The sequence below is a fragment of the Camelus ferus genome, chromosome 1 (assembly GCF_009834535.1).
Source record: "Camelus ferus isolate YT-003-E chromosome 1, BCGSAC_Cfer_1.0, whole genome shotgun sequence".
Lineage (NCBI taxonomy): Eukaryota > Metazoa > Chordata > Mammalia > Artiodactyla > Camelidae > Camelus > Camelus ferus.
The window spans coordinates 61,075,405-61,085,216 of record NC_045696.1 but is presented as its reverse complement, the minus strand read 5'-3'; the positions used below and the strand labels follow the sequence as shown (position 1 = coordinate 61,085,216).

Here is a 9,812-nt window from a genome sequence, read left to right as displayed (position 1 = left end):
ATGGGAAGAGGAGGGCATGGATAAGAGGCCACAGGGCTCAGGTCAGGCTACTTCGGGACTTACACGCAGTGTGATGGAGCCCAGGAAGGATTATTGAGGAGAGAGGCAAGAATCACTTAGCCACAGGAGTGCCAGCTTCTTACTTTCTACTCTCAAGAAATGTTTGCTATACTCACTGTAACCATCACAAAGCAGTAAACACCATGAGCCAAATCTCTGTTTTATACTTTGTATGGCTGATTCTATGCACGCTTAAATGTGTTTACGACAACTGCAGGTTTCCATTTTCCTCTGGTTGAACCAATGCGGAAACACACAGGATGGCAGTGGGACACAGGAACCACTGGGCCCAGTGACCATGGCCCCAGGAGGCCCAGGAGGGGTGGCAGAGCTCCAGGGTCCCTGCTGGCACCAGGTGGGGGAGGAGCGTCAGGAAGGCGTCAGGCTCTTTTCTTGAGTCCCTTCACGGAGACGGAGAGGGGCATCCCCGGGAGGCTGGTTTGGAGAAGCTGCTGGACCTAAGTGAGCAGTTAGCAGAGGCCTGTTCCCTCTCCAGCTTATTTACGTGTCCCCAAATAACAGCTCTCTCATTGTACATCCACCAAGGACCAGGCCCTTCTGCAACTGTCCTACAAGGCCAGCTCTAGGACACAGATGAGAAAACGGAGGCTCAGAAAGTCTCAGAAGGCTGAAGGCTTGAGATCAGTCAGGATTTGAACACAGGTCTATCTGGCTCTCAAGTCCAAATTCTTTCCTTTTCACTATGTTGCCTTTCTTTCTGCCCAATGCCACTAGGCTGAGGGCCAAGGCCTCTCTTCCAGTACTGGGCAGCGAGCTGGACAGGTCAGGGCTGAAGCCAAGACACAGAAGGAAAGTAAAGAACACAGGATGATTTATGGCAGAGAGCCCCAAACCATAGCCTGTGGACCAAATCTGTCTTGCTGTCTGTTTTTCATACAAATCACAAGTTAAGAATATTTTTACATTTTTAAATGGTTGAAAAAAGACAAAAGAAGAATAATATTTCATGACACACGAGAAGTAGATGAAATTCAGTGTCAGTGTTCATGGGCAGGAATCCTGGCTTCTACCCTAAAACCATGGCTGCAGTGGCCCTCTGCCCAGCTCAGGCTCTTTTCCCCCTTTGGTAACTACTTCTTGACTTTGGGGCCTCAAGGTCCAGGAGGAAGGAGCAGGTTGCCAGCCACCCCTTCTAGGAGCATCTCCAGGGCACTCACCACACTCTGCATCCAGTCTGGATTGTTTCTGGCAGGGCTTGGTGGGTTCTCCATCCTCAGCACCATTTGCGGCACCAGGCTGGTAGTCCTAGGAGCTGAGAAACAGGGTGAAATCTCCTGTCCTCATCCCTGTCTCCCATGCCTTGCTGCTGCCCAACATCCGCAGCACCTCTCTGCAGACTCCTGTCCACCCTCAGGAGTCTACATGGAACAGGTCAAAAGGCATCTATACTGCAAGAGAAGTGGAGGCAGTTAGATGGAGTTCAGCCACCCCATTCCCCACGCCATTCCCCAACCACCAACAGAGGGGAACAGCAGGTGGCAAGGAGCAGTGGGGAAAGAAAGCTGGGAGGAATGTGTAGGCACTTTTGACATGAAATGGACAAAATGCCAGGGTCCTGGGATTGTCAGGGACCTTAGGAGCCATTCAGTTCACATTTTCGCCTTGGCCTGAAGGACATGTAAGGTGCTTGCCTCTGTCCATCATAGTGTCCAGTTCTGCTGGGGGTGGAAAGGAGCCTGCATGTGAGTTATCAGAGTTGCAGAGAGCATGGTGGTCTGGGCAGCAGTCTGGTACCACATGGTAGAATTCATCACAGAAGCAGCTTCCTCTCTTGCAGTGGTAATCCATTCCAAGGCAGCAGAGGGGTTGAGGTTGGGAGCAGCTGTCTGGAGAAAAAGGAATATTAAAAAGAGACAGATTTAAAATGGTGTTGGGACAACTGGATAGTCATATGCAAAAGAATGAATTCTCTACCTCACACCATATACAAAAATTAACTCAAAACAGATCATAGATCTAAATATTAAAACTATATAATTATGAAATGCTTAGGCAGAAATGTTACAGAAACGACAGGCCAGCCAAGAAACAAGCACCACTCGGAGGGTTGGAGTACTCAGATTTATTACGCCGGCGGGCTCAGAGGGGCTTCTGCTCCAAAGCTCTGAGCACCTCCAAGACATGCGCATGAGGTTTTATAGGGTTAATTACAAGTATGGGGCTATTAGCCAATAAGGTTCAAACAACAAAAAGCAAGGAATCAGTACACTGGAGCTTATCAATTTGGAACAGATCACGTTACTGACACTTGTTGAGCTTGGATTTACGAGTTAGCTTGTTAGCCCAGTAAACTGACACTAAACTTCAGATTTACGAGTTAGCCCAGCAGAACTTATATCAGTAACCCAACACTTATCACACTTAGATTTGTGACTTAGCTTGTTAGCCCATCTGGGCTTTTCCTTCACAATAAGATAGATGAAAATTGTCAAGAACTTGGATTAAGCAGTGGTTTCTCAGATATGATACTAAAAGCACAAGTGACAAAAGAAAGAACAAAGTAAACTTGATCAAAATTTGGAAGTTTTGTACCTGTAAGGATGCTATCAAGACAGTCCTGATTTACAAAACAGTTTCACCAACCCCAGCTCCTATCATTTTCCCAAGGTGCTCAATTCAATTATTATCTTATCAATATCTACCCACTACAAGATGAGGGGGTTTATCTTCTTTAAGACATGAGGAGAGCAAGGCATTAGCAGGTAGGGACCATGGCCCCATTTACCTGGTGAGTCTGTGGCTTGGGTGGATTGGGGTCTAGGTGCAGTTCAAGCCTGGGAATCTCAAAGCTGCTCTTTATTTTACCTTGACCTTCCCAATTGTCTCCTGTTTGGTTAGCTCCTGCCTGGGGCTTTGTTTAGGGATAAACTTGAGGACCTTCCAAAGTTGACAAGATCAACAGGGCTTAGGCCAGTGAGAGGATGTGGGGCTAAGTGGCTAACCCAGCCTGTTGTGGAGACGGGGACCAGCAGATAGGTGTCTGGTGAAAGGGGAGCAGCAGCCCAGGGAGGGCAGACCTCTCAAGGTGACAGTGGGCTGGGCTGGGTGGAGGCTTCTGAGTTTGGTCTGGCTTCTGCCTCACATTCTGCTTGGGAGCCTCCTGCAAATGATCGATTTCCCTTCTCACATCATCCCCCTTCCTGAGCGCCTGGTCCGGTGTAAGGCTGTCACCAAGACCAGGAATTACAAAGGACTAGAGCTGGAGAAGAGCCCCAGGGACTATCCAAATGAGGGTTATGGCCCATTTGCAAGTCAGAGATCAATTCAGTGGTCATGATCAGCATTTATTTTAACAGTCTGGGATGGAGTGGAATGGAATAGAATAGAAAATATCCATGTCAACTGAAATAAATGCGCAGCCTAAAAGTTGAGAGTTATGTTTCATTTGGAGGGAGGATTCGAGCGGGATGACAGCCTCTCAGATGGCTCTGAGGGACTGCTCCAAAGAGGCAGGAGAGGAGCTAGGATATACAGGAGCTTTACAACAAAGACTAGGTAGTTGGAACAATAAAAGATTACTTGTTTTCTAAAGAAAACCAGGCATCTCAAGTTAAAAGAATTTATTGATTTTCTATGTATGGGAGGAAGCAAACATTTGGGCTCATTGAATTCATTCCTTTGACAAGCACCTAGCTGTCTAGGGCCAGTATCCTGTCCTTTCTTATTCTGAGTCCTCTCAGAGAACACCATTGTGAGTGGCTGCCAAGGTTGGGCTGCAGGCTTGTCTTCAATGGGGGGTGGCAGCAGCGGCTGATGACTTGATGGCTTCATTCTTTGTTTACTGATATGGTTTTCATTCACATCCACATACATTGTACATGTAAGTGTAAGTTGCTTAAGGTTTTTTTTTTTTTAATTTTTATTTGTTTTTATATCCATGTGTGTTAGTAATGGGTCACAGTATAAAACATATTTATGTGGATTGTGGCCAGAAAAGTTTGAAAGACACTGATCAAAAAATGGAAAAGCCATGTTGATTAGGTCATGCTTGAGCGGGTGACAGAGCTGGGAGCAGAACCAGCAATCCTGACTGCTTCCCTGCTTTTCCCACCACATCCACGCTCAGGGTTCGCCTTCAAACAGCCTCTGGTTGCACTTGCCACCTATCTCTGCTATTCTCTAAATACCCTTCATACTCCTGCTTTTGAGCTGTTTGTTCAAGCTATATCCTCTGCTTAGAAAGCCCTTCCCTCCCACAGCCACTAGAAGAAAACATTCTTATCCTTTAAGGCCTTGATTAAACTCAACCTTCCTAGGGTTGCTCAGGAACTAGCTCATTATTCTGAGACTGATAAATGAAGACTTATTTATCCAGACTTTCCACACAAACCAAAGAGTTGACAAGGAAAAGGTCTTTATAGAAGAACTCCAGCCAACAAATGCAGAAGGAATAACAGAATTAGAAAACCATCACTGGGCAACCCCTAATGAAAAAATGGAGCTGGGCAATAATCATCAGTGGAAGCCAAAACTATTAGAGAAAGTGGAACTTTTATAATGGACCTACCAATGGAGGCATTTGGCTGATCAAGTTTAACACCATTAGAAGTGAGACGACTAGACGTTGCATGTCTCCTTCACAAGGAAATAGGACATGGGGAATTCCACAGCCTCACCTACAGTATATTCTTACCCAAAGAAATGAACTTTAACTATCAGATTTCAGGAAATGCAGGGGACAGAGAAACACCTGTAAGGATCTGATCAGACAAATCCAGAATGCAGGATGGTTTATAGGACAAATGACTTGGTTTCTTCAACAAATAAACAGCACGAAAAAAAGGAAGAAGGCTGTTATAGATTTAAAGAGACTTAAGAATGTACCAGTTAAATGTAATGTGTGGACCTTGTTTGGATCCTGATTCGAATATGCCAATTGCAAAAAAGCCTTTTTGACAATTAGAGAAACATGCACACTGATAGGTATTAAGTAATAGTAATTATTTTAATTATTTCAGCTCTGATCAGGTATTGTGGTTATATATATATATTTTTTTTAGTCTAGTGGATAAGAGTGAGCAAAATGTTGATAATCTTCAAGCTAGCCAATAGGCCCATTGGGTTCATTATACTATTCCCTCTATTTTTGTGTGTTTCAAATTTTCCAAAACAGAATTTTTTGGAATAAATTTGATCTATCCAGAGAGGCCTTCCTACATTACTCCCCCACAACCCCTCACCCCCGGCTGGGATGTAGGGATTGACTACATTTACTGGGATTAACTTTTTCTTCTTACTCTTAAAACCTATTGATTTCGATGTCTAACATAGCATGAATCCCCATCTCCGTTATTGTTACAGTCTTCTTTCTGGAGGTATTCGTCTTACCACCAGCTTCTTGAAAGCAGGAACGGCATCCCTGTAGTTCTGGTATGAAATAATTTATATTTAATTTAACTAAAAAGATCCTAATTGACCTTGGGCTCACCCTTGATCTCCCAGGGTATCCATAGGCCAGGACAGATTTACAGTTCCTAACAGAGCTGACTGGTCCTATCAGTAAAATGACAGCACAATACGGGAAGGAAAGGCCACCCATGGTGACAAAGCACCCATTCACTCATGGATTCATTTTATTCTATCGAGCGACCCTCTGAGCGGAGTACCATGGTAGATCATAAACATACATTCCACTGCCCTGCCCCTCCCGACCCTCCAAAAAAACACCTTCCAGAAGCTCTAGCGAACATCACATCGTACTGTACAGTAAGTGCTGCGTCGCAGTGAGAGGAGAGAGCCGCCGGGTTGGTGGAGGGGCAGTGAGCCCACCCGGAATCCGCTTCCCAGTAAGGAGGTGGTGGTAGTTCAGGGACTCCTCTGTGACCATCCCATTGGCTTAAGACTAAGAAGCTAGTAGAAGTGGTAAGCTCTGGGCCAGAAACAGCCCCAAACAGGGCTGGGCGAAGAACCCAATGCTAACAGTTTGCACCCCTAGGGAGCAATACACTTTAAACATGTTTCACAGGTTTACAGAGAAGAGGCTGAGCTCTGCTGGGGAAGGGTGTGGAAAGGGGGCCCTGGGCAGCCTCCTCCTCCCTCTGCGGTTCTCAGCAATGCTGCGCCAGCCCCAAACTTGCAAACCCCACTCAGCCAATCTGCAGCCCTGCTCTTCCCCAGGAGTCCTTTTTACAAAGCAGTTTATCCACACATTTGTTGTTACTTGAGCATGCCCCTTGAGGCTCTCCCCCACAAAATGTATTCCAACCAGTGACATCTAGTTTTCTCCCCAAAGAGGTTCTGGTAGATACAGCTCTCTCCACCCCACTGCATTTCCAGGAATACTTCAGCCAACCATGTGGGTTGGTGCTTGGCAGTTGCCCAGTGAGTCTGCCTATTAATCTGGATCTGGGCTTGGCACACCATCTTCTCTCTGTCCCCGCGACTGTGCATGTTCTAGAGCCTCATGCTGCCTCTACTCACAGGAACTTCTTCTGGACATTCCTCTGGACTCCCCATCCGAAGCTGACCTTCCCAAGTGAATCATCCAAGGACACCTTATCCATATGAAGGTGGGTGCACAGAGAAACCACCCTAAGCATTGGTAGATGCTTAGTAAATGTCTGAACAAATGAATTATTTAATTAATGAATTAGTGAACATAAGGAAGTATATCGAAGTATATCAAATTATATACTTTGATTGATACTTCCTAATCAATCAAAATGGTTGATTGAACAAATGAATGAATAAATGAAAGAGACTAGAGGCCTGGTCCCTTTGACCTGCTAGCCTGGCTCCTCACCTGTCTCCTGGTTTGGGGCCTCAGGGCTCAGCCACAGCAGGAGGAGGAGAACCAGCCTCATGGCCGTAGGCATCGAGCAGAGACAGTGTTTCAGGGACCAAGGCCAGGGCTTTTAATACCTACTCATCCCAGTAAGCTCATTTGGTCTCTGCACCCCCAGGGAGGAGCCAGCTGGCACTGGGGCAGCCACTGGCAGAGGACAGGGTGTGGCACCAGAACAGTGGCACAGGTGTCCCAGCTGCTTGGAATACCTTGCCCAAGCAGAAGTAATGCAGCAAAAAACAATTTTCCAGTCGCCTGGGGTTTCCAAGAGCAGGATCAGAGAAACCAGTATGATTACTGTCAGGGATTTTGGACACCTTCTAGTCTCACCTTCCCATTTTATAGATGAGGATACTGAGGCCCTGAGAAGACAAGAGCAACCGGAGTTCACACAGCTCAGTTATTGTAGAGCTGAGGTGAGAACCTCAATCTCCTGGCTCACTGCAGGGTTCTTTCAACCAAAATACAGCGGCATTATTCAGAGATGCCCCTGGGAGGTCCTATCTGCCAGGAAAATCAGCTGGCAGCTCTGATCCCCCCAGAGTTGTTATTACTTGTCTACACCACAGGGCTATTCGAATGCTGACAGAACAAGAGAAGGTTGAGGGATAGAGATTTGAGGGGAATCTCCAATAGGAAAATGTGAAAAGTAAGGTGGCTCGACTGGCCGCTGGGGAAATGCCTAACTATAGTCTGGTGTTGGTTATACACTTGACCCAACCAGGTTTCCATTCAATCTCTGCATGTGGCAGAAGTTCTCATTTAAAAGAGACAGTGAGTACTTAAGATAGACTCAACAGCCATTCCTACTCACATCCTATCACCTTCCACTACAGAGGCCAGAAAAATTAAATCTTTCCCAACCTTCCTTCACTTGGTGGTCAGTGATATAGTTCTGGCCAGTAAAACATAGATGGAAATATCCTGGAGAACATCTGGAGTTTTGCTTTCTTATAAAATGGACAGGCAGAAGAGGAGAGCTTGCTGGCACTTCCCTTTTTCCTTCTTCCTGTTGTTAATGGGATGTGATGCCTGGAGCTGTGGCAGCTACTTTACAATCATGAGGCAACAATTACACAATAGAAAAAGCCTGAGCCTCAATGACGTAGTTGAACAACTGAACCAGAGTCAGCAACTGCCTACCTTGAGACTTCTTGGTATGTGAGGGAAATAAACTCTATTTGTTTGTTATTCTTACTTGAGGTTTCTGTAACATGCAACTGAAAGCATAACTATGTAGCGATAATCTTTGGAAGTGCTCAGGCTAGGCTGGAAATGCTCTTAGGGAGGCAGTGGTGGAGACTGCATTGAGTTGGAGGTTGGAAAAAATGACCCACAGAAGTCCCTTCTGGCTTAGACACTCTGGGGCACTATGAGATGGGGGAACTTTCCTTTTCTAACAGCCTCTAAATAGTTGCTACAGAGGACACAGAGAGACTCAGAGAACCTCAGGACTATAAATGCTTTCTGTCACTTTGTCATATGCCTAAAACTCATTAACTGATTCAACAGTACTGTTTAAACACCTAGTCTAATACAATTCTTAAGGATTCCACAATAAAGAAGACAGAAACAGTTCTGCTTTCAAGGAGCTTCAGTCTAGTAGTAAAAAAGACAGACAAATTCACAAATACAATACATGATGATGACTATGAAAGGGAGAGACAGAGGAAGAAGACCTACCAGGGGTCTGGGAGATAGAGGTGGAAGCAGGTGAGCTGGAAAGATTCTCTAGAATTATATTGTTTATGCCAAAATTTAGAAGATGAGTGGGATTTATCCAGGTGGAGCACTGAGTGGGATGGGAGAATGGTCCAAGAACAGGAAATGACACGTTTAGAAGTTCCCATGCCATATACTTAATTTTCATCATTCATTTCAACTACTGTAAAATATTTCATTATGATAGGAATGTAAACTAGTACAGCCACTGTGGAAAACAGTATAGTGGTTCTTAAAAAATAAAAATGAAATTACCATAAGATCCAGCAATTCCACTTTTTAGGTATATACCAAAAGAATTGAAAGCAGGGCCTCGAACAGATATTTGTACACCAACACTCATAGCAGCATTATTCACAATAGCCAAAAGACAGAAATAATAAATGTCCGTCAAGAGTTAAGGGATAAACAAAATGTGATACATGCATACACTGGAATATTATTCAGTCTTAAAAAGGATATAAATTCTGATACATGCTTCAACATGAATGAACCTTGAAAACATTATACTAAGTGAAATAACCACTCATAAAAAGACAAATATTGTATGATTATACTTACATGAGGTACTGAGAGTAGTCAAGTTCATACAGAAAGAAAGCAGAGCAGTAGTCACCAGGGGCTGGGAGTCGGCGGATAATAGGGAGTTGTTATTTCATAGGTATAGGGTTTCAGTATGGAAAGAGGGAAATGTGTTCTGGAGATGGTTAGTGGTGATGGTTGCACAACAATGTGAATGTACCTCATAGCACTGAAATGTATACTTAAAATAGTTAAAAGAGTAAATTTTATGTTACTTATAATTTATCATTATAAAAATATTGCATTATGACTATTCAACATTTATTCAGCCATTCTCTTGTTGATTGATATTTGGACTGGTTGCAGTTTTCCATAATTATAAAATGTTGCTATAAACATTCTTGTACACCTCTTATATTCGTATATTCATCTTATATATTTTTATACATATCATCATCATACCCCTCCGCACCATCTAGGAATGGGATTATTCAGTCATAGGTTGTACACGTCTTCAAGTCCAAAATGTGATCAAGTGGTCCTTGTGACGATTTATCTGCCCACCAGCAGTGCAGCAGGATTTCTTGTTCCACATTCTCACCAACACTTGATATTTTCACTTTTCCCCTCCTCCAATTTGATCAGTGTGGCATCATAACGAATTCCAGTTTTAATTTGTGTTTCCATGAGTACTGCTGAGTTT

At 44.3% G+C, this 9,812-nt stretch overlaps 1 protein-coding gene across 1 annotated transcript in view; it reads right to left on the bottom strand.

Moving 5' to 3' along the window:
* Positions 1-1,797: 1,797 nt before the first annotated feature.
* RUBCN (rubicon autophagy regulator) overlaps positions 1,798-9,812 on the bottom strand; it is a 71,909-nt gene continuing 63,894 nt past the window's right edge. The window contains exon 23 of the mRNA XM_032480887.1: positions 1,798-1,907. The gene's annotated coding sequence lies outside the window, so the exon portion shown is untranslated. The remainder of the gene's footprint in view (positions 1,908-9,812) is intronic.